Raw genomic sequence first — 23,692 nt, 5'->3', positions numbered from 1 at the left:
TCATTTTCTATTTCAATAATGTTCACCCCATGGTAATTTTCATCCCACGTAAGCAAATTTCTTTTCCTCTGAGTTTGATAGATCGTATTCTACAGCAGACCAGCTCAGTGATGATGAATATCAATAGAGCTGTAGCTAGCTACCTGCATGTAGAGATACGGTACATTCAGTGAAGACGTATTGTGGGTGTTGTGTTAGGATATGGCAAGACCATTTTAATTTATTGTCAATATGAAGGTATAAAATTTTTGAAACGTATTCTTGATGTATGCCTTGATCATTGAATTATAATCTTATGCCCTCTTGAAGTTTCTGAGACCCATGGAAAGGAATGTAGTGTGTGCATTGGCAGGGGGGTGGGTTTCAGACGGAAGGTCATTAGGAAAGTGTGAGAGACCATGTACAAAACTGTGCAACACTCCTGTAGGTACTTTTCCCCGTCAGAAGCAGCTATTTGCACCATCTCCATGATTAAGTGGTACCCTTTGTTTTCTATCAGTTAGATACAATCTAAACCACATTTCTACCTTGCCACGCAAGCTGTAAAAGACTACTTCGTAAGGAGAATCCCATGGCTCATTATCTTATTCTCTAAAGTTGTTGAATGAACCAAATTTAGCCCATCATTGACATCTTGTATTTTGAGATGGGCAGCTCTGATTGTGTAATTGTTAATACTTCTGAAAATTGTGTATTTGAGTCTGGCAGAAATGCTTATTTTCATTTTGCTGTCATTTCAGCTAAGATACAAAAAAATGGCTTACTTCTGTCAGAAGATAAAAAATAATAATATCACACCTTGTATTGGTTCAGAGTGGCTGTACCACTCCTAAGCACAATGTCCAGCAATATTTCATAATAGCAAAGATTGAAAAAGTTCTTAAAATCTTTTTGTACTGGTCAGTGGAACAATTATGAGAAATGTGAATAGGCTTTATCCTGGGAGGGTGTGTTTTTTTAGCTTGACCAGTTCAGCAAAGAGAGTCATCCACTGCTACTGCATCATGTGTATAATCACTAATGACACAGTTGATAACACAGTAGCTGGTGTATGTTAATCTTTTCTTACCCTTGTAATAAATGGCAGTAAATGAGTGCTTTACAACAATGTCCATGTAGGGTCGAGGCCCCAGTTATGGACACATTAAGGGCAATCCGAGATACACCACATTTTTAGTATAGGAAGAAAGTATACAAATTACTTAAAAAAATCGTATCTATTGCTTCAAAGTCTACACATTACAACCATGTAGAAACAAATATTCTAAGTTATTTAACAAAAGCAGAAAAAAATATTGAAAAATAAATGGCGCATTTCCCCAGTTTTGGCCATGTTAACCCTACCTATGGCCAGTTGTTTCCCCACTTATGGCCACTTCATATTATAATAAAACTATGGCTAAAATAATTGTCAATCCATGTGCCAGAAAGTAATTTGTGCTTTATACAAGTATATAAGACAACAGACAACAAACATACATCAAATAGGTAAAAGGTACAGAAACTGAATGAACAGAAAAAAAAATTCGTTAGGCAAAGAATTGTCCCAGTAATTACTTCAATCAATTTCCACACAAGTTTATTTCTCACGAGTATCAATGGAACCAGGGTACTTTGTTTTTAATGAACGTCCTTCTTGCATCAAGACTGGATCTGCCAGTTTCCCTAAAATATCTTCACCCGTTATAGTCGAAACATCATTTTCAATGTATTCGAAACAAGTTTTCTGAACATTAGAACTTTTTAGGCACTGAATTTCATATTCAGAGTCAGAAAGCACTTTCCAAATTACAGATACATACTTAAAAATTGCAGGTCTTGTTCTTCTATTTCCTGTTAAACTAAATTTTACCAAAATAAAGTCCCCTACTTTCAAATTCTCACTCGAAGATAGTTTCACATTTTCTGGTATTTCATCTTCATCTCCTTCTACATAGTCATCGAAACTGCTTCCATTGTCCGTCCATTCTCGTTCCTCAGAAGACCTTGTTGGCCTATCACTTAACTCTTGTCTGTTTCTTGTTTTCCCCCATTTTACGTGAGATAATGCCAAGTGCTGCTCTTTGGACTTTAATTCCTTCATAGCTTCTCTCTTCCTTTTTTCCTGCTCCTTCTCCTGCTTCTCTTTTTCCTTCAGTTCATGATATTCCACCCACTTGTCACTAGTCACAACAGTGGGTGTATGTTCTTTCTTTCTCTTTGTGCCTCGTTGTTTAGGTTCTGGCCAAGTGATAACACTTTCAAAAACTGTTGCTAATGATTTTGGTGGTGTCACTTGGATACACACTGAAGATGGACTATGGTTGGATATTGGAGTACCTGAATTAAGTGAAATACTGTTGGGGGTTGTTGATATATCTGCAGGAATAAGACTGTTGGTGGGTGTTGAAGGAATATCTGAATTGCGTGTTGAAAATATGTCAATATTATCAACATTTTGATTAAATCTGTCTGCGTTTTGTGAAACATTCTCTGTTTGATTATCTTCAGAGGGGGGCGCTATGCTATCTGTCAGAATGTCATCAGTGTTACCACTAGCACCATGCATTTCAACCTCATCAGCTATTTTTCTCCAGAACTTGAAAAGTAATAGTGCTTCTTGATTTCCTTCCCACTCATGATTGCTTCTCTTGGTTGCTCTGAACTCATCTAGAAGGACAGGATCAATTTGCTTTTCTATGTATGAGAAATGTCTCGGAAGTTCCTCATTTGTCTGAACTGCGGTTGAGGCTGGTGTACTACGAACAACTATCTTGCTGTAATCTACATTGTTCACATTAAATGGAAACAGACCAGTGGCCCTGAAACCAGCACGAATATTTGCCACCATTTTAGGTTCTGTAATAATTTGTGACAGAACAGAAGGTACATCAGATTTTGAAATTTCAGTGCCATTATTTTCAAAATGCCATTTCTGAACAATCTTCTTCCACATTTTTTTCATAGGTCCAAAGACAGCTACATCTAATGGTTGCAAGATTTGTGTAGAATTGGGATGGAGAGCAACTAGATTGATCTGATTTTCCCTACAATATCTGCTCAAATGAAGTGTCAAATGAGAGCAGTGCCCATCTAAAAATATTACTACAGGCCGGGGAATTTCAGCTTCTTTCAAGAACGGGTCAAATACATTTGTTATATACTCAAAAAAACTTTCACCTGTCATCCACCTATTTTCTGTTTTTCCAATGCCCCAGTTTGGAGGAGCTGCTTTCACCAATGATGCTGGAATCCTTGCATATTTGAACAGTGTTAAGGGAGGAGCAACTTTTCCAGCAGCATTCACTGCAAACAATGTAGTAACGTTATCTTTGTCAGAGTTACACGACTCTTCATAAACATGATGGCCACGAGGACCTATGATTAATTCTCCTTTAGGAGCCAGAAAAAAAGAAGTTTCATCCATATTAAAAATTCTATTTGGGTCATTTAACACATCCATATCATTTAAAGTGATGGATACTTCTGAAACCAGTTTCTTATTTTCTCTTCTGTAACAGAACCTCTAGACCTATTGACATATTCTGCATGTTTTTGTGACAGAACCTTGTGCCTCTTAAGAAATCCATAATACCACTTTTTTCCAGGTCGATTGTTAGTAAATGTAGCCTTACAACTTTCCATATCTGCATTCTCAATAAGTTTGTGCACAGATGCACAGAGATTTTCTTTAGTAACTGGAAATCCCATGCTAGAACAGTCCAAAACCCAGTCCACCAATTTTTTTTCAATTTGTTCTCCTAAGGCAGAAAGTGGACCACAGTGCCCTGTAGATTCTTTTGGAGATACACCAGAAATTTTGTTTCTTAATGTTGTCCTTGGAACTTTGTACAACTTGTTTGCAGTAGCAACCTTCATTCCCTCATCAATAGCCTTTAGAGCATCTTTAACATTGCTGGGAGAATACTGAAACTTCTTATTCTTTGGTTGACTCATTTTTCCTATAAATAATGCACAAAGATTTAGTTAAAGAATGTTGCATATTTGAATAGTGCCTATTGCATATTTTGTATCTTACAAGCATAGGTAAATTAGTATGATATGCCAAGACAATACTAACAATGAGGTATACATTGATTTAAAAATACCAAAAATATTTTAATAAGCCTATTTAAATAAAATTAGCCTAGTGTAATGTAGGACAGAACACTAATATTGATGTTTTTGTATCAGTTTTTAGAAGTGGCCAAAACAGGATACATATATGTCTCCACTTATGGCCACATAAATGGCCATAACACGGAACCAGGGATAAATATGGATCTGTTAATGGCCACATACTTTTGATAACATGTTTTTAGGCTGAGCGATATAAAACTTTAAAGAAATGAAAATATAATGTCTTATCTTACCTCTGAACAGATTAAGTTTCTTCTGATGTTTTATTTAAACATGTAAAATACAAAAAAACAGATCATGTGTTGCTTAAAGAAAACTTCTGCAAAACCCAGCTTCTGCAACACTGATCATTTCACAAAATGGTGTCTCCAAACAAAAACAGACAAAAGAATGATTATGTAGACAAATGAAGAGAGCCTTTCACAAAGCTTATAATAATCTATAGTAGAACTGGCTGGTATTCCAGAGAAGCTTAAAAATTAACCTTTGACATCAAGGTGGCCATAAGTGGGGTAGTGGCCAAAACTAGAGCCTTTTTTACGTAGTTTGTTCTTTGGATTGTTGCAAATGCTAACTTATCAAAGTAATCTCAGTAATAGTAATGTAATGATAAACAGGAGTCAAAACTTTTGTTGTTAGTTCTTCTGTATATTCTTAAACTGTCAATTGTGTAGTTTCAAGTGTATCCTGATCAGTGTGAATCCAGCAGTTAAATTAAATTTAATCTTCAAGATCAGTATTTTCGTGTAGTGGTGTGGGACCGGTAAATGTCCAGTGAGTAGGACATTTATAAATGGGTATTTGCCCAGGAATTTGACCAAAGCAGTTTAAAATGCACAAAATATGGGTATTTATAAAAAGGTACATTTTAATGTTTTTACTGCTAGAAAGTGTAATTTAACAGTTATAATAAGGGATGAGCTGATACTCCCGATATGTTGCTGATAGCTGTTTATTATTTATAAAGTCATTTTTCTATTCTCTCTCTCTCTCTCTCTCTCTCTCTCTCTCTCTCTCTCTCTCTCTCTCTCTCTCTCTCTCTCTGTGTCTGCATTTTTGGCTGCTGTGCATTTGTTTTCATCTATAAATCGCTTTTCCTCCTACACCTTCAGTAATATGAACGGATCCCTTATTTCAATCCCTTTCATGATCTTAGAGTCAACAGTCATTGTTACCCAAATCAGGTGATTGTAATCAAAGCAATTAAGACATTCTGAGAGCAGTGTGTAAACTCTTCAATGACTACCATAGCAGAATATTGTCAGATGATCTTTCACTGAGCCCAAACGAACCCTTTCACTGAGCCCAAACGAACTGTGGTCGTTTGTAAGGCTGTTAGTGGCACCAAAGTAAGTTTCTAGTCACTAATGAATGAGACAGCAACTGAAATTGAGGGTAACAGAGAAAAAGCTGAAATGTTTAACTCTGTTCTCAAATGTTCTATTACAAAGGAAAACCCAGGAGAATTACGCCAATTCAATACTTGTACCACTGAAAGATGAGTGAAATAAGTGTTAGTGTCAGTGGTTGTGAGAAACAGCTGAAATTGTTAGAATTGAACAAAGTTCCAGGGCCCAATGGAATACCTATCAGATTCTATACTGAATTTGCGGCTGTGTTAGCCCCTCTTCTAACTATAATCTGTCATAAATCCCTGAAACAAAAAATTCATGCCCAGTAGTTGGAAAAAAACCACAGATGTCACCATTTACAAGAAGGTCGGTAGAAGTGCTCCAAAAAACTACTGTCCACTATCCTTGACATTGATTTGTTGTAGAATCGTAGAACATAATGAATTATCCCAAACAGAGTGACCTCTCCATGCGACCAGCAAGAAATCTGAAAACATTGATCATGTGAAACCCGAGTCTCACTTTTCTCACATGGCACACTAAAAGCTTTGGATCAAGACAATCAGGTGAATACAGTATTTCTTGATTTCCAAAAAGCATTTGACTCAGTACCACATCTGCACATATTGTAAAAATGGGGTATCAAGTGAAATTTGTAACTTGATTAAGGATTTTTTCATAAGGAGGACACAGCATGTTACCTTGGATGGACAATTGTTGTCAGATGTAGAAGTAACTTCGGGTGTGCCACAAGGAAGAGTGTGGAAACCCTTACTGTTCATGTTGTATATTAATAACCTTGTGGATAATATTGCACTTTTTGCAGATGATGCAGTTATCTGTATTGAAGTACTGTCTCAAAGGAGCTGCAGTAGTATTCAGTCAGATACCTTCTTTGGTTCCATATCTAAAGACTCTCGTAGATAGGGGTCTAAAGTTTGCACCACCTACATGCATACTAAAATATCAACTTTGGATAGGCTGCCTTTATGAATGATATGCTTTAACATACAAGTCCCTGCTTTAGTGCACATAAACAACTTTTTCTATCAAATAAGAGTCTGTTGCTCATTAGATTTTTAAATACATCAGGTGTCAGCTGTATTTTTTTGAAATGGTAGAAAATTCATTGTGTGACTTGGAGAGCCCATCTTCAATAAAATCATAATTTTATGGACACATTCAGCCAAGAATTGTTAACATGGCACATGACGGTACTTTCTTTGTGTGCTTTTAGTTCAGTAGCCTTTGTTCTTCTCTATCAAAATATATGCATCTGCAAAATTTATGAAAATGTTTCGGGTGCCAAATTTTGGGTATTTTTGGGGGACCGTATCTCAGCTGTATGTTCTTTAATATATTTTATATTGCTGTGTTTACGAAAAGTATTCTTTCAGCTTCAGAGGCTATATATTTCAATTTTAGATCCGTGCATACTAATGGAGAAGAAATTTCACCCAAAGTTATTATTTATGGCTTATTAAAATATCAGGAAAGTTCGCTTTATTTATTTATTCCTTCAGTGATCATCTTACAGTGATAATGGATTTGTTATCATAATACAGTAGAAGGAAATACACACATCAAAAAAAGTTTTACATCACTTCAGTTCCGAGAGTTCTGGAACCTGTACCGAAAATTGGAGTAGAGACCAACATAAACATCATTCCCACTTTTTTTTTTTTTTTTTGCTCATGAAAACCACACATCGCAAGTTGCACCATCATACAGCAAACAACCTTCAGAGGTGGTGGTTGAGATTGCTGTACACACCAGTACCCCTAATACCCAGTAGCACGTCCTCTTGCATTGATGCATCCCTGTATTCACCGTGGCATACTATCCACAAGCTCATCAAGGCATTATTGATCCAGATCGTCCCACTCCTCAATGGCAATTCGACGTAGATCCCTCAGAGCAGTTGATGGGTCACGTCGCCCATAAACAGCCCTTTCCAATCTATCCCAGGCATGTTCAATAGGGTTCATGTCTGGAGAACATGCTGGCTACTCTAGTCGAGCGATGTCATTATCCTGAAGGAAGTCATTCACAAGATGTGCGCAATGGGAGCACGAATTGTCATCCATGAAGACGAATGTCTCGCCAATATGCTGCCGATATGGTTGCACTATTAGTCAGTTGATGGCATTCACGTATCATACAGCCAGTTACGACACCTTCCATGACCACCAGCAGGGTACGTCAACCCCACATATTGTCACCTCAAAACAGCAGGGAACCTCCACCTTGCTGCACTCGCAGGTCAGTGTATCTAAGGCATTCAGCCTGACCGGGTTGCCTCCAAACATGTCTCCGGCAATTGTCTGGTTGAAGGCATATATGACACTCCGTGGTGAAGAGAATGTGATGCCATTCCTGAGTGTTGCATTCAACATGTTGTTGGGCCCATCTGTACCGCGCTGCATTGTGCCGTGTTTGCAAAGATGGACCTTGCCAGGGATGTTGGAAGTGAAGTTGCACATCATGCAGCCAGTTGCGCACAGTTTGAGTCATAACACGACCTCCTGTGGCTGCACAAAAAGCATTATTCACCATGGTGGCATTGCTGTCGGGGTTCCTCTGAGCCATAATTCATAGGTAGCGGTCATCCACTGCAGTAGTAGCCCTTGGGCAGCCTGAGCGAGGCATGTCATCGATAGTTCCTGTCTCTCTGTATCTCCTCCATGTCCGAACAACATCGCTTTGGTTCACTCCAAGGCACCTGGACACTTCCCTAGTTGAGAGCCCTTCCTGCCCCTAAGTAACAATGCGGATGCGATTAAACCATGGTATTGACCATATAGGCATGGTTGAACTACATACAACACGAGCCATGTACCTCCTTCCTGGTGGAATGACTAGAACTAATCGGCTGTTGGACCCCATCCGTCTAATAGGCGCTGCTCATGCATGTTTGTTTACATCTTTGGGCGGGTTTAGAGACATCTCTGAACAGTCAAAGTAACTGTGTGTGTGATACAGTATTCACAGTCAACGTCTATCTTCAGGAGTCCTGGAAACCGGAGTGATTCAAAACTTTTTTTTGATGTGTGTAGTTCAAAAATATACACAAACTACAATATGTAAGTATGCTTTTATGAGAATAAGACGTGGTTGACCATGGCCTTGATGATGGAACCTCCTGCCACTTGCTGGAAACTACTTAGTAAAACCTAAATTAGTTGGTCGGGCAGAGTGGACTTTGTGTTTTCGAATATGAGGTCCGTGTTCTAACGACTGCTCTATCTCATTCAGTTGATCCCTGTTGTACAATGTTCTTTGATGTAAACACAGATTTGCTCTTCATTGCTTCATACGTCGAGGACACATGTTGGTGACTCGAGCGATAAACTTGCTCCTTCACCCCTTCTACTAACTGAAGTTAGTGATAGGAGAACTGACTCCAGGCCTGTAAGCACTAGTCCCCCTAACCCCATGCATGTCTTCATGTCCTGCTGAGTCCATCTGAAAACTCCCCCCATGATGAGGGAGAAGTTGAATTCAGGAGATTAAGATAACCTTACTAATCATGCACTACAGATCTTGGCACAGGATTTTCTTGCAAAAGCATTATAGTTTTGTAATGTGATAGGGTTTGTAATTATCCCCTTTCATTATTAACCACTATTCTGAGTCCTCTTAAGTAATATTTAAGTGTATTCTACGCATTACTTGTGAAGAATATGTTAGTTGCATTTTCAAACATGTAAGTCAGTAATCTTTTTCATTTCCTTTGGCACTTTATAATCCAATTTTATTTGCTGATAGAAAATGCTGTTTTGAGTTTATTGTGTATTTTTTTTCTGGGAATTACCGAAAGTTGTGATTTCACCCTTCTGCTTTGAACTGTAACATCATCAAGATGAGAATGACAGGCACCTTTATTTCAAGCGTATACAATATGGCAACATTGGCACCACTCATTACACCCATAAACAAACATAAATAAAATGTGAAATATTTAACTATGGGGGAGGGGTCTTGGGTAGGGACAAACTAAATATAGGACAGTAAGAATAACAACACCATTCCAAATCAAATATTAACCCAAAAAACCAAACATTTTCAACACAAGGTCAATCCAAATGAAATGGTCCAATAAAAATTAATTTGGTTGCTTGAGAATTTTTAAATATTTTAATTTTTTATATGCGATTACCCTGTATTTGAAAAGTTCAAAACAGTTTTTAAAAAAAAATTACGTTTCACCTCTACTGAATGGTGGCCATTTTCGTTTGTTAGCGCACAATGATGTTTCAGTTTAGAGACGTTAGCAAAAATATGAATATCTCTGCACTGGGTTAAGTTACAAAATTGCAATTGACGTGATTGTTTTTAGAAAAATGTCCTCTACAACATTTTCTGTTACACAAAATACCCTAAATTCAAAAATTAACAGTCAAAATGACCTCCAAAGTTTGGTATTCAAATTTTCAAAAATCCACTTTTTAGGCCCAAAAATAACAAACAAGGAGTGATTTATGAGAGTCTATATTTTTCCTATAGTTACATATCATACACTAGTAGCCTCATATAGAACAATAACACTTACAAATGTTTCCTTAATTTTTATGAATTTTTGAAATTTGAAAATTTTCGTTTTTTGTCAAGTTTGGGGTTAGTTATCTCAGATGGGTCTGAATATAAAAATATGGTTTTCGCACAGTTTGTACACCTATATAATAGCAACGTACAGTAAAAATTTCAACATTGATATCTGACTGTGAACAAAGATATGAATTTTTGAAAATGAGGAAATAATTTACATTACAACTGATCTTATGGCTGTTGTCTATTCATGTGTGAAATTGGCAGGATATAATCAATTATTATTGAAGTAAGGTACTGAATTATATAGAAAAAGTGGAAACATCACTGAAATTAACATTTATATTACTTTGACATACTTTAAATAAATATTTTCAATTAACATCCTTTGAGATACGACTGTTCCTAAACCTGGTGGTGAATGTTAAGAAAACTTATTTCTTCAGACAGCTTCTGTGATATAGAATAAGACCTCTCAGTTGCTGTGGTAAGTTTAAGCACTGAAAGTTTCCTTAAAACATTTTTCATTGGTATCCAAACTTTGTCACTAGTAGATTTCTTGAATGATGTTCTTGGGCCAGCAGGGTGGTAAAAACACACAAAAACATCATTGTTTTCCAAACCTTTTCTTTCAAACTCTGCAAGCCACCACTGTCCATCATACACACATGCCACTATGTCATTCAACGTTAAAGACAGAGATGTAATTTTACTGACACAACGATCCTCGTAAATTTCGGTTTCTGATATTACATAGCATCGAACTAAGGTTTCTGCAATGCCAAGGAATTTGTGGAAATGCCATGTTCCTTTTATTGCTGTACAGTTTTCAAATCTGGTTTGAAGTGTTGTTTTCATTTGCAGAACCACTTCTTCTTTCTTGACCAGAAAATAGGTAATGCCTTTAATATTATCCTTGCAAAAGACATACATGACCTGTACTGTGATAATTTGGTCTGTGGTTGGTCTTTGTAGACCGGCTTTACTTACTTCACGTTTTGTTGTACCTCCTACTCCATCACATGAATTTTTACGATGGTAAGATGCAAAAAAGTGCCTTTCAGCCTCATCCCAAAGTCTACTTTGTGGTTGCACAGATTTGAAAAATTCTTTTTGTTCTTATACTGACTACCACTTCCATCTGAAAAATATATTAGCTTCTCAACCTTGTTAAAATTTTCTTTTATGTAATTTATTACATACTTTTGAAACACATGTCCAGCCGAAATGTTGTGCTCCAAGTAGTCACTTAGAATGCAACTTGAAGAAGTGCAAACTTCATCTTTCTCATTTCTAAAGTAGAGAATAAATGGATGCACTGTTGCCTGGTCATTGACCCAGTGGTACCATTGTATTGCATCCTGAATCACAAATGTAAAATTTTCTGCAAAATCAGCTAGCATTGTGCATTCAGTTTCATGAAGTTGTGCTTTTTTGTCCGTCAAAAACTTACTTTGGGTTTTAGAAACATATTGGTGACTTTTGAGCTTTTGTAAGTTATCAATTAAAGATTCCAAGTACTCTTCCTGAGATTTAACCACTGGTATCATTTCTGCCCTGTCAGTTGTGACCCATTGTTTGAAGGTAATACTGTCTGGCATTTCCTCATCATATTCGTGAAACAATTCAGAAACTGTTTCCTTACCAGGTCATTTATTACACAGACTCATCATGCAGTCATAACTGTTAGTGCCACAGACCATTAAATCTAGTAACTCTTTGTAGTTAAGATCACTGAGTTTTTCACCCGCAATCATCAGTTTGACATTTTGATAATATAAACACACACATATGGAGTGTGTCCCTGAGGATCCAGCCAAAATACACCACATAGGGCGGAGGTCACAAAATTTTTATCTTCCAATTTTGCATTCAGGATGAGAATTTTTGAAAGCTATATAAAGTTCTTTTAAATTTGACAGCAATAGTTGTTTCTGGGTCATTTCATGTCAGTTCAACCAGGGGTTCCAGCTCATAGTCTCAGATTTGGCTGAAATTCAGTACACTAATTCTACCATGTGTGGAACACTCATGTACAAAGTATTAGTTTCCCCTGCCAATTAGTTCCAGAATTATGACTTGCGAAAGAAGGTGGCGTGACCTGCAAATTGCAACCCTCATCTGGCAATCTATCTTCAGACCCAACTTCGGGTCTTAATAACTTTGGAACTATTCCACACAGTCCAGTGAAATTTTTACAACCCAGTAACATCCATTTAGAGAACACACTTCACAAATCAAAACACCAACAACATATTTCTGTGGGAAAATAAAAAATTCCAAAATGTGATTAAAAAAATGTAATACGTTAAAAGGTACATATTGTAGGTGCCCTCTATGCCAAATATAATTCACTAAAAAAGGGAATTTTTTTGTGGTAAGTTTAATGTGGCCGAAACACACACAGAACTCATCATGCTTATATCAGTCACAAAAACTGAGTTACATGCACAGGAAAATACAAAAATTTGAAAAATTACCTGAAAAACATGGATTTTCAAAGTGTGGTAGCACGAAAGGGACAAGTGGCATCCAAGCTAAATTTCACACACTGCATAAGTAGACCATAATGATATATATCTCAAAATTTCAGTGTGTTATTGCAAGAAATTTGTGTACAATGGAAGTTGACAGATGTATTTGGTGATGTGGTCATTGTTCCACACCACAATTTTATAAATACATATCGTAAACTGTTCTGCCTCTTCTTATCTTCTCCCACAACTGTTTAATCACTAAGCAACAACATATAGACAGATTAACACAACCTTTCATTAATGTTTACTTCACCTTAACTGCTAAAAACCAGTCTGTGCTTCGAACAGAAGTTCTCACACACTTTAGCTACAGTACTCTGTACATTGAGTGGCAAATTGTACTGTCTTCCTGATGCTGTGGTAGGAACTGGAACTGTCATAAGAATATGCTCAAAAGGAATGCAATACCTGTCTGCCAAACATGGCCAATGAAATGATCTTGCTGGTCCTGCTGGTGCCATGAAGTTCACAAATACATCACCTTCTGCTTCACAATACTCTGCAACACATCCTGAGTACCATTTGTCATCAAAAACAGCAATAACATAGCAACTTGGTTGTATGTTACTGCTTTTGCTTGTGAATGCCGAGTCAGACACACTGTGAGGACACATGTTGTGCATGAACCTATAGTTATAACCGGCCAGTCTGCTCATGTGCACATTGTCAGAGTCCGCTGGAGAGAAGTGATGATGGCTCCTTGTGCCTGCAACAGTTTTAACGTGTTCTAGTCTGCTTTTTAGCAACTTTTCGACTGATTTCACCTCATCTTTCAAAACATAGAATGACTGTATGCCAGAGATATTTTTCTGTACCCAGGTAAATAATTAAAGAGGTGTTAGAATGTGACATTCTGTAAGGTGCTGCAGACTGACTCGTGATGCCATGCGCTTAACGGTAGCACCAATACCATCACATACATTTTTATCATGACTTGTTGCAAAAAAATTCCATTCTGCATGAATCTGAAAATCATGGTAATGCATGCATAAATTTTTGAGATTTTTACAGTTTTTGAACTGACTAGTTGCCCCATCACTGAAGTATTTCGCAAAATGTATGTGAGGCGGCTTGTTTTTCACATATGCCATGACAGTGCGATTGTGGGCATAAACTGCAAATGCATCATGAATTAAACAGTCACTAAAGACGCACAGGTTCATGACAGACACATCACCTGATTCACCTCTATAGTAAATCGCAAATGGCTTGAGAGTTGCTTGACTGTTGTCCCAATGATATCCTTGAATGGCATCTTGAACTATAAATGCATAATTTTCAGAAAAGTCTAGTATTACTATAATTATCCTTACAAAACTGGAGATAAGCCAATTGTGCTGGTGCTGTGAAGCTGTGTGTGGTCAGTTTGTCCGTTTTTTGACAACACATTTCAACAAAATCTTCCACTGTACTTTGCTTTGTTTCAAGACTTGTGCGATCCATGTTTGTCCATTGTTTATAAGAAACAAGTTCATCGTCATCCATAAGGAGTTCACCATACAGTTTGTTATTCATGTGTTCTGCAAGATTTGCCTTACCAGGACACTACCGAGCGGGGTGGCGCAGTGGTTAGACACTGGACTCGCATTCGGGAGGACGACGGTTCAATCCCGCGTCCGGCCATCCTGATTTAGGTTTTCCGTGATTTCCCTAAATCACTCCAGGCAAATGCCGGGATGGTTCCTCTGAAAGGGCACGGCCGACTTCCTTCCCAATCCTTCCCTAATCCGATGACCACGCTGTCTGGTCTCCTTCCCCAAACCAACCAACCAACCAGGACACTTTTCACACCTGTGTATCATGCACTGGTAGGAACTGATGTCACACACTAGTGGCTTCATTGCACCTTTGTAATCCAGAGCAGAATCCTTTATAGCAGCAAACATCAGCATAGCATTTTGATGGGTCTCACATACACAAACATTGCATGTGCCCCTTGCACTTACAGGCAGAACCCATTTTTGCCGAAGACTGAAAAAGATGATAAACCTACTTTGATATTTTCCTTGAATTCTACATATAGTTCTGATATGTTGCATAGCAACAGTCGTTTTTGCATCTGTACACGTACATTTCCCATTTTCACTGTTACATATTCTTTTTTTCCAGGCATTATTCGGCTGTAGTCATTATTTTCATAAAACTTCGACACTAGCACCTTTATTTCTGAACTCAGTTGCATACCCTGAGCCTGCTGAAGTTGTGGAAGCACTCCTTGGGTTGCTTTTATTTTCCTAGCTTGCTTTACCGTATATGTAGAAACATTGAATTCGTTTGCAGTGTAGTCAATAGATCAGCTGGAAGGTGCAAGAGTAAGAATAGCTACTTTTTTCTGGCATGTGCATATGGCACATTTTTCTTTCAAATCATGCACAATTTTGTCCAAATCGGAGCATTTCTGGCATGATTTCTGTTCCTTTGGAGCAGATAGTTCTTCCTCTTCCACCATTAGTGTGTTTTAATTCCATTTGAGCTTCTTGTAGTTTTCTCCTACCATAGCTGGGCCTGTCTCTTTTCCCAACTTTGTGTGTTCATGGGAAACAAACCAAGAGCAGTCACTGATGCATTTAATTGCTCATCTGCTGTGGTTGTAGGTGGCTGATAGTCTTCATCACTGTCATGTAAATTATCAGAATATTCTTCATTTTTTAGCAGTGTAACACACCTGGAACATAACTTTTGTCCTGGCTTCATGTTAAGTCCCATAAACTGATTCACTTTCAATGCTGATTTTATATCAGTTTCTCTGAGGCTACACTTCACTGTCTTCTTATGAATCCGAAATGGATCAAAACAATTTCTTTGTAGGAAAGAATACTTATCCAGAAATACTTTCATATGGTGATAAACACTAAAGTTTTCTGGAACTGTACTTCTTGTGCCCACAGGGTGTATCCCAGATCTCCATAGCAACAAATCTTGGTCCGATTCATCCAGAACATACAGTACAAAGCGAATGCCACATTTTGTTCCATATTTTGTTTTATGACATTCAGATGCTTGTGCTCTACCAATACTGCAACTTGTCTGAACAAAAGCACCACAAGTACACTCTTCTGCCTCCATAATGACTTTCCACAACAGTACTGACCAGTCTGAACTAGAATCTTAAAAACATTAGTAACCTGTAATTGTTGCTTGTTTCCTTTGTTGTTCCTGCCTAACAATGACTCATTCTGTCCCTGAAAACTATCATTGTTTAACTTTCTGTTGCCTAATGCTTCCCAACAATTGCTGCAGCTTTATGTGAAACAAGCTGTCTGCATCATCACTATTACTTGCTAAATCGTGTTAAAAGAAACGTAACCAAATACATCTCTGTCATCTTTTATTGTACACAAATGCCTTGCAATAACATGCTGAAATTTTGCCACATATTATATTATGGTCTACTTATGCAGTGTTTGAAATTTGGCTTGGATATCACTTGTCCCTTTTGTGCTACCACACTTAGAAAATCCATGTTTTTCAGGTAATTTTTCAAATTTTTGTATTTTCGTGTACATATAACTCTGTTTGTGTGACTGATATGGGCAAGATGAGTTCTGTGTGTGTTTAGGCCACATTAAGCTTACCACAATAAAATACCCTTTTTTAGTTAATTATATTTGGCATAGAGGGCACCTACAATATGTACCTTATAATGTATTACATTTTTTTAATCACATTTTGGAATTTTTTATTTTCCCTCAGAAATATGTTGTTGGTGTTTTGATTCATAGAGTGTGTTCTCTAAGTGGATGTTCCTGGGTTGTAAAAATTTCACAGGACTGTGCAGAATAGTTCCAAAGTTTTTAAGACCTGAAGTTGGGTCTAAAGATAGATTGCCAGATGCGGGTTGCAATTTCCGGGTCACGCCACCTTCTTTCACAAGCCATAATACTGTAACTAATTGGCAGGGGAACTTAAAATTTTGTACATGAGTATTCCACACTTGGTAGCATTGGTATGCTAAATTTCAGCCAAATCTGAGACTATCAACTGGAACATTTTCTCAAATTGGTTGAATTGACATGGAATGACCCAATTGCTTTTTACTTTAACTCCATTTATAACAACTCTTTTGCTATCTTTGCAACCTGGGCACATTCTGCTGTTTTCATCATCCTCAAAAAACTGCTGGATCTTTTTCATTCCTCTTCAGATATCACTGAACATTTAATTTTTAATTTCTCTATTAAGCTCAAATATTCAGTGTCATATGATGCTGGTGGTAGGTTTTCTTCTTGTTTAGAAATAATGCTGGTATCTGTATTATTAAAGCATGATTCAAAGTCTTGTCTAATTTTGTCTGAAATTTGTTGTACCTTATTTTCAATGGCTGCTTTTCTTTTTCTGCTACTTAATTTTATTATTTTTGAAGCAGGAGATATGTCTAACTTAGAACAAGCAAAATCCAATATGCTAACAGCTTCCTCATTAGGAATATTAATGTCATTAAAAAGGTGACTTGATTCGGGTTCTGGATTCACAACAAATATTTTTGAGTAACAATTTGGGCACAGGGAATTTCCAGGAACCACATTACGTTTCACTTGGGAAGCTGTTTCACTCTCACATAACAAGGACAGATGTTCAAGTTTTATTTCCCTCAAACCTTTAGTAATACGCTTTTTATGAACTTTAAGTGGATCACAGCACTTTCTTTCAAAAATGTGGTTGTACTTCAGAATATATTTCTTCTCATGATTCACACTGATGTTACAGAAGAATGTATTCAAAATTTAAACAAAGTTTGTCTAACTTCATCAAAGTCATTGACATTTTTCAATTTTTTTTTTAAACTGAACCATAAACTGTTTTGTGACACACTTCACTTGCTATCTGTCCAACAGAGCACTGTTCATACTTGTTATTGCGTTCCAGTTAATCTCTCAAAGTTAATTACAAATTACACACAGAACAAAGCACATTCTACATGATGAAGTATGTACAACCACACTAGCAGGGGTTTCAGAACAGACTGACTACAACAATGCCCCACCCAGCAATAATGTACCTCTACAATGCCACACCGGGCAATAATGTACTTCTTTATTGACAATAAACCTAAATGTAAATGGGCATTTTTATTACCACAGAACAAAAACGGAAGCTCGTATTGTTTAATATTGCACTAGTAAAAATAAATAAAGTAAGTGAATATTCGATGATAGTGTTAACTAAATGTAAGTCACAATTAAATTTTACTACAATGAAACAATAAACCATTTAAATGGGCAACAAGATATCAATGTTGAAATTTTTACTGTACGTTGCTATCATATAGGTGTACAAACTGTGCAAAAATCATATTTTTATATTCAGTTCCACCTGAGATAACTAACCCCAAAATTAACAAAAAATGAAAATTTTCAAATTTCAAAAATTCATAAAAAATTAAGGAAACATTTGTAAGTGTTTTTGCTGTATGTGAGGATAGTGGTGTATGATATCTAGCTATAGGAAAAATAATAGACTCTCATAAATTACTCCTTGTTTGTTATTTTTGCACCTAAAAAGTGGGTTTTTGAAAATTTGGGTACCATACTTTGGAGGTCATTTTCAATGGCTATTTTTGTATTTAGGGTATTTTGTGTAATAGATAATGTTGTAGAGGACACTTTTCTAAAAACAATCATGTCAATTTCAATTTTGTAACTTAACCCAATGCAGAGATATTAATATTTTTGCTAACGTCCCTAAACTGAAACATCGTCGCGCACTTACAAATGAACATGGCCACCATTCAGTAAAGGTGACAGTTAAAAATTTTTTTAAAAACTGTTTTTAACGTCTCAAATATAGGGCAAACACATATAAAAAATTAAAATTTTAAAAAATGGTCAAGCAACAAATCACTGAACCACTTCGTATGGATTGATCCCACAACAAAAAAAAGTAAAAACAAAAACCATTGATATCATAAATTTTCTTTGACTTATGTAGCTCAGATGAAGCGCTCGATACCAAGAACCCACACACAACCTAGTACCACAAATTCTGGTCTTCTGATTGGTTTGCTTTGGGCCGTAGAATTGCTCTCCTGTGCCAACCTTTTCACCTCAGAGTAGCACTTGCAACGTACAACCTCAGTTATTTCCTGGATGTATTCCAGTCTCTGTTTTCGTCTACAATTTTTACCCTCTACAGTTCCCTGTAGTACCATGGAGGTCATACCTTGATGTCTTAACAGATGTCCTGTCATCCTGTCCATTATTCTTGTCAGTGTTTTCCATATATTTCTTTCCTCACCGATTCTGCGAAGAACCTCTTCATTGCGTACCTTATCAGTCCATCTAATTTTTAATATTCTTTGGCAGCACCACATCTCAGATGCTTTGATTCTCTTCTGTTTTGGTTTTCCCACAGTCCATGTTTCACTACCATACGTTGCCGTGGTTTCACTGCCATACACTGCTGTGCTTCAAATGTATGTTCTCAGAAATTTCTTCCTCACATTGGTTGGTTGGCTTGTTTGTTGGTTGGCTGGCTTGCTTGGGAAAGAGGACCAAACAGTGAGGTCATCGGATCGGTCCCATCAGGTTAGGGAAGTATGGGGAAGGAAGTCGCCTGTGCCTTCTCAAAGGAACCATCCCGGCATTTGCCTGAAGTGATTTAGGGAAGTCATGGAAAACCTTAATCAGGATGGCCGGACACAGGTTTGATTCGTCGTCCTCCCGAATGCGAGTCCAGTGTGCTAACCATTGCAACACCTTGCTCAGTTTCCTCACATTAAGGCCTGTGTTTGATATTAGTAGACTTCTTTTGGCCAGGAGTGCCATGTTTGCCATTGCTAATCTGCTTTTTGTGTTCTCCATGCTCCATCCGTAAAGGGTTATTTTGCTGCTTAGGTAGCAGAATTCCTTAAGTGCATCTACTTCATGATTATTAATCCTGTATTAAGTTTCTCACTGTTCTCATTTCTGCTACTTTCATTATTTTCGTCTTTCTTCGATCTACCGTCAATCCATATTCTGTACTCATAAGACTGTTCATTCCATTCAGCAGATCTTGTAATTCCTCACTTTCACTAAGGTAGCAATATCATCAGCAAATCATATCATTGATTTCCTTTCACCTAAAATTTTTTAATTCCATTCGTGTGAAAGATTACATCCCTGTCTTAGACCCATTTTATCCGAACCCATTCTTGGTCTTCCACTCTTATTATTCCCTCTTGATTCTTGTGCATATTTGATATTACCTATCTTTCCCTATAGCTTACTCATATTTTTCTTAGGATTTTGATCATCTTGCACCATTTGACATTGTTGAATATTTTTTCCAGGGCGACAAATCCTGTGAACAGGTCATGAGTTTTCTTTAGTCTTGCTTCCATTAGCAACCACAACATCAGAACTGCCTCCTTTGTGCCTTTACCATTCCTAAAGCCAAACTGAAGGTCTCCGAAAGGTCCTCAATTTTCTTGGCTGCATGAGCTGTTAGTGTCATAGTGCAATAATTCTCACACTTATCAGCTCTTGCAGTCTTCAGAATTGTGTAAATGATGTTTTTCTGAAAGTTAGATGGTATATTGCCGGACTCATACATTTGGTACACCAACATGAATAGTCATTTTGTTGCCACTTCCCCCAATGGTTTTAGAAATTCTGATGGGATGTTACTTATCCCTTCTGCATTATTTGATCTTAAGTGTTCCAAAACTAGATTCCCTGTCACTTCTGTGTTCATTCCTGTTTCTTCTTCTATCACGTCACTTTTGCATCATACATTAGGTGCTTACTGTTCATTTTAAAAAGTCTAATTTCCATTGGCCACCCTCTACAGTCCAACACAATTACCGAAAACTATCAAGAAAAATCCTGAAAATCATTAAACTTGCATCACCAGCAGTTTCCACATGCACAAAACCTATAAATGTAAACACACGTATCGTACAAGCTACAGTAAAAACAAAAACCAAAAAAATAAAATCACTTAAAATACATACCAACAAAGCCACCATTACATGAATGTAGGCTGTCCCCCCCCCCCCCCCCCCCCTCCTCATAAGTAAACAAAACAAAATCATCTGCAGCCAATGCTAATAACTATAGTTACATACCATAGGCACCACACCTTGACTCAGTGCAACAGGTAGTGATCTGCTCGTAAATTTCTCTGGCATGTAGTACTGGAAAGAAGAAAATACTGCTAGGTGTACAACTTCGCTTCCGCTGTTTGCCGATTGGTGGTGACGATGGTAAGTAGCGGTCGAAAGAAACAGATTGCAGACGTCCGGTTGTTAGCTTGGATCTCGGTCAGCATAACCTCATTAAAACATTAGTCGATTTGTGTCTGCATCATAAAGTTGTTCTTGATTGAAAATGTCAGTTTACGAACCTAATTCTCGCCATTTGCGGGAGGTGTTACTGTTTTGTTTCAGTATGAAGAAAACAGCGGCAGAGTCTCATTGAATGCTCTTAAGTACGCATGGTAAGGATGCTATTAGTGAAAGAATGTGTCATGAGTGGTTTCAATGCTTCAAGAACAGTGATTTTAACATCGTAGACCAGCATAGTGGTGGAAGAAAGTGTTTTCGAAGATGCAGGATTGGAGACTTTGCTGAGTGAAGACTCACATCAAACTCGAGAAGAATTGGCACAATTAGTGGAAGTGACACAGCAAGCCATTTCAAAACATCTCAAGGCTATGGGCACGATTCAGAAAGAAGGGACTTGGGGGTCCCGTGTGAGCTGAAACCAAGAGACGTTGAACGACGTTTATGTGTTTGTGAACAGTTGCTTCAGAGGCAAAAATGGAAGGGATTTCTGTATCGCATTGTGACCAGGGATGAAAACTGGGTTCATTACGATAACCCTAAATGCAAAAAATCATGGAGATATCCCAGCCATGCTTCCATGTTGATGGCCAAACCGATTATTCACGGCTCCAAGATGATGCTCTGCATTTGGTGGGACCAGCTCAGCGTCATGTAGTATGAGGTGTTAAAACCAAGTGAAACAATCACAAGTGCTTGTTATCGAATGCAGTTAATGTGTTTGAGCAGAGCATTAAAAGACAAACCGCCGCAATACAGTGAGAGACTCGATAAAGTGATTTTGCAGCACGACAATGCTCAACCTCACGATGCAAAAGAGGTCAAAACGTACTTGGAAACATTAAAATGGGAAGTCCTACCCTACCCACCGTATTCTCCAGGCATTGGTCCCTCTAACTATCACCTGTTTAGATCAATGGCGCATGGCCTGGCTAACCAACACTTCTGATCTCATGAAGAAGTTACAAATTGGATCAATTCGTGGATCGCTTTAAAAGGTGAACAATTTTTTCGATGTGGGATTCATACACTGCCCGAAAGATGGGAGTAAGTAGTGGCCAGCGATGGAAAATACTTTGACTGATACGTGTGTAACCAATTTGTTTCATTAAAGCCTCAAATGTTGGGGAAAAACGGCGGAAGGAAAGTTGTGCACCTTGTATTAAATTTCTTTCATACGAAGCATGTGGCATTAATAACACCAAACACAAGTACGAATCTGTCTTCCTCAATACGCAAAAGCAAAGTAACTCACAAGTGAACTGGCACAAACTCTTCTAATGACAGCCTCACAAACTCAGCTAATGCCATCAAATGACTTAGTAAGATACCTAACAAACGACTTTGAAACTTAAGCATCCAGCACAAAAGAGCAACATCAAATACGTGCCATCTACAAACACAACACAACTGGAAAACACCACAACGTTGTACAACACAATTGCATCATGGGTCAAAGCATACAGTGGAATCACAACTTTCAGTTGCCCCTCCCCTTCACGAATGTAAGTCCGAACAACTTCTTGTCCCATGATAATGTACAGCACAATTAGGGAAAGGAGGAAGAAAGTGGGGCATGTGGAAAGTATCTAGCAGCTACACCAAGTTGCAAATGGAGCTGAATCTCACCAGATCATGCAGGTCCATTAAATACATTCTGTACGATCTTTTCAAACTTGGAACCTTAGATCACGTGACACCTACCTGTAGTGTCCAAAAACATTCGTTTCAGTAGTCATTTGACAGAAGTGAAAACAGACAGTGACACATCTCAGATTTGCGTATGGGTAACTGCATAGCAAATCAAGCAGCTTTAGTTAATTTTTGGTCATTGACATCCCAGAGTCTTCTGATTTTTTGCTATTTGTCAGTACCCACACTGTAAACAAATAATCATCTTGTGGTGTTGCAGTTGTTCTTCTTACGTCTATGCTTGCTATGGAAATAGGACGAGGAATTCCGCCTTATGCAAAACTGAATAGGTGTATGCAAATCTGAAAAGGTGTCTTGCATAAGGCGGAAATCCTCGTCCTACTGTTAACATACGGTTATACGGTTTAGTTGGGGTTGGGTTGTTTGGGGAAGGAGACCAGACAGCGAGGTCATTGGTCTCATCGGATTAGGGAAGGACGGGGAAGGAAGTCAGCCGTGTCCTTTCAAAGGAACCATCCCGGCATTTGCCAGGAGCGATTTAGGGAAATCATGGAAAACCTAAATCAGGATGGCCGGACGCAGGATTGAACCGTCGTCCTCCTGAATGCAATACTGTTAACAAATACTGCATATTCATATAGCATTTTGATTTTGTTTTCAAAACATGAAAAATTGTCTGATTTTCTTAACAGTTTTGGGCACAAATTTGAGTATAACTGCAAAAATATTAGCGCTGTAGAGTTGACTCTGTTGTTGTTTTAAAGGTCTTAAACTATGCTTTAATTTGATGTGCAACAGAGCACTACTGTAAGACTACTTTACTCTTGCAAAAATAAAAGAAACTGATGTCTCAGAATCTGAAGACACATTTCATTTTTTATCAGAAAAATGTATGTCTGTTATATATTTCTATATTCCTTAAAGAAAATTAGAAACTGGAAAAAGGAAAGGCTGGATGGAAATTAAATTTTTAAGGTTGAATGGGAAATTAATTTTTTACTATAGCACCATACCCCCATAGAAAAATCTTACCGGTTCGTAAAGCAAGGAATACTCAACAATTTAAAACTGCAAAATTTATGTTGTACCTGTTATTGTATCGTTAGATGATAGTTTTCCTGTGTATGGTATTTCCATATATTATTGAATGCATGCATCATATACAGGAGAGACTGTTAATCTCTCAAGTGTGAGTTCTATTTCATATGTGCTGGTAACAT

General features: G+C 37.6%; 1 protein-coding gene across 1 annotated transcript in view; it reads left to right on the top strand.

The window, feature by feature from the left end:
• The window catches only part of LOC124613717 (nucleolar complex protein 3 homolog), a 108,024-nt gene that overhangs the window by 611 nt on the left and 83,721 nt on the right, over window positions 1-23,692 (top strand). The window lies entirely within an intron of this gene.

Source organism: Schistocerca americana, chromosome 4, assembly GCF_021461395.2.
Source record: "Schistocerca americana isolate TAMUIC-IGC-003095 chromosome 4, iqSchAmer2.1, whole genome shotgun sequence".
Classification (NCBI taxonomy): Eukaryota; Metazoa; Arthropoda; class Insecta; order Orthoptera; family Acrididae; genus Schistocerca; species Schistocerca americana.
Note: the sequence above shows the minus strand (reverse complement) of the source record. Positions and strands in the feature narration are given on the sequence as shown.